The following is a 2,825-nucleotide window of genomic DNA, read 5'->3' on the forward strand; positions in this document are numbered from 1 at the left end:
GCCTGGGCCAAAATCTTTACATCCATTGGCTATGTAATTCACATAATACTTCTTTCAAGTAGGTACCAGTCTTATCCCATATTTTACAGATAAACTGGGGTTCAAGAGCTTAGGTGTATTGCTCAATTTCATTCAAAAGGAAGTAAGTAGAGAATAAATTCAAAGCCAAATAATGCCTTATTCCATAGCCATTCTTTACAAAATTTTGTTTTATTTAGTTCTTAGGTGGGGGAAAATTTCAGAGGAGGGAAACAGGTCTTAAGGTCTTAATCTTGGTGCGTAGCTGCAGAGACAGAAGAGAGGAGAGAGACTTGTATTTAATAGAACTCTTTTTTTTTTGAACCTTCAAGAATATAAAAATATGGAACACTTCACGAATTTGCCTGTCATCCTTGCGCAGAGGCCATGCTAATCTTCTCTGTATCGTTCCAATTTTAGTATATGTGCTGCCGAAGTGAGCACCTAATAGAACACTTTAACAGTTGAGGAGTCAGATTAAGACCTGGGTGCTAGAGGGAGTAGCTATGGGGTCAGAATATGTGTGTGTGATTAATGAGGATTAAGTTTTACATAGTATCAAATAAAATTGTTAGTACTACCAGTCATGAAAATACTGAAGAAATAATAAAAGAAAAGAGCTATAGAATTTTATCTTGACTATGTAAAATTATAATCATCTGTTGTCCATTCAGGCTTAATTACCATGTAGCACAACAGCAATTATGCATATCATTAAATAGGTGCTAGATTAATTTATGTGCATTTTATTTGATCAAAGCAGTAATATGCAGTTTGCAGGATGTTCAGCCTTTATAGTTTGTGGCTCATGTAACATAATAATCTACTCAAAGTTGAAAAATACTAAGAGATGTGTTGATTATGAAATTTTATAATATCGCATTGGCTAATCAATTTTATTACCTTGTATAAACAGTGGAAATGCAGCTGTTAATCTGGTTATAGGTAACCTACTCCGCTAAAATATTTCACAAAAGGAAAATAACTTTCTTAATGGCAGAAATGATTATCTACGAACTTCAGCTTTTAACACCATTACCATTTTCTGACACCATCCAAAATTTATAATTTATTTTATCTAGAAAAACCTGGAAAAATATAACTAAGCCAATTTTGGTTACTATCTGGAAGGTGGACATAATTTTTGCAACGTAAATTTTGCGTTTCTGTATTTTAAGTTTTTAAGTTTTAATTTCATAATAAAATATTGAAGAACCGACATACCTATCCTGTTATCACCATTGAATGAGGTACTATAATGTAGTGACTAAATTTAGGAGTCCCAAAGAGTTTTCTGAGATTAAATTTTAGTTCTCACACTTCAAACTATGTGGCTTTCACATGTCTGGACCTAAGTTTCCTTATCTATAAAATGTGCATTAATAATAGTACCAAATAGTATCTAGTGTATGAGATGTCTGGGAAGATGTCATAAGACAGTTCATTTAATGCAATCAATCCTGTTCCTGACACACTGTGAGTGTTCAGTAAATAGGACCATCTATTATTGAGTGGTTTTATTTTTCCAATTTTTCTTAATCTTTTTGAGGTCTGACATTTTAAAAATTCCATTAAAGCTAAAACTAAATGTGCAAAACTGATCAATTGACAGGTATTCATATAAAAATCCTGGGGCACCTGGGTGGCTCAGGGGGTTAAGCCTCTGCCTTCAGCTCAGGTCATGATCTCAGGGTCCTGGGATCGAGCCCCCGAATCGGGCTCTCTGCTCAGCAGGGAGCCTGCTTCCTCCTCTCTCTCTCTCTCTGCCTGCCTCTCTGCCTACCTGTGATCTCTGTCAAGTAAATAAATAAAATCTTAAAAAAAAAAATCCTCACAATATAGCCACTTAAAAGATTTTTTAAAAAAATTTGTTGAATAAACTGGTCATTACAAAGCAAGCACAAATTCTGCCACTTGCTGCTCAAGCCCCAAATGGAGCTTTATGGCAGATTGCTGGTGCCACACTAATGAAGAGCCTTGAAAAGAGCAATTGGGAGGAGGGATGCATAAGGAACCATCTGAAGAACTTGCTTTAAAGAAAGGTTAATGGCACATAGGCCATTCTGGTACAATACTGTTGAGAGAAGTAATGCATATCTTGTTATTTTTGTCTCAATTTTATCACTTGTAAACTGAAAATTTTAATCTAAAATGATTTATAAATTCCCTTCTTCCTCTTTAATGTTCACAGTCTTTAAAAAACCCAAAAACCTGTGATTTAAAATAGAGTTGTTCTAGATTATTCCAGAGAACAGAATTGGTAGTAATTAATGGAAGTTATAGGTAGGCAAATTTTATTATATTATTTTGTTGTTGTTTTTAATCATCCTTATTTCCTCCTAGATAGTTGTGAGAATTCATTTGAAATTATTTTTGTAGGGGACTTAACACAGTGCCCAATAAATTTGTCTATTGCTATTTTTATCAAGATACATTCAAAGGCTCTGTACTTATAAATGGAAAAAATAAAATTTGGTTCAATTTAAAGGAAGGAAATCATAAGTAAACAATGGAATTATGAGGATGTACCGATTATGTAAAACTGTTAGAAAAAACGTGTTTCCAAAAGCACTTGAAAAAGTAAGATAATAAGCAAGGTAATAACAGATTAAAATATCTTTGTCTGCCAAGTTTTCTTGTTGTTTTGAAAGGTCCCCCAATAATGGGTCCGTGATTAAAGGAGTGAGACTGATACAAAGCGAAGGTCAAGCAAAGCTTTATTTAGTGCCAAGCATCAAGAATCAAACCGATTGGCTGGGGCTGCGCCTTTTGCAGGGAGAGCCACCCCCCGCCCCCCCGCCTTACTG

At 34.6% G+C, this 2,825-nt stretch overlaps 1 non-coding gene across 1 annotated transcript; it reads right to left on the reverse strand.

The window, feature by feature from the left end:
* Positions 1 to 355: 355 nt before the first annotated feature.
* Positions 356 to 462, reverse strand: LOC125101381 (U6 spliceosomal RNA). The gene has a single exon (XR_007127800.1). It is a non-coding gene; the product is annotated as a U6 spliceosomal RNA (small nuclear RNA).
* Positions 463 to 2,825: the final 2,363 nt, after the last annotated feature.

This window comes from Lutra lutra, chromosome 5, assembly GCF_902655055.1.
Source record: "Lutra lutra chromosome 5, mLutLut1.2, whole genome shotgun sequence".
Taxonomy (NCBI): domain Eukaryota; kingdom Metazoa; phylum Chordata; class Mammalia; order Carnivora; family Mustelidae; genus Lutra; species Lutra lutra.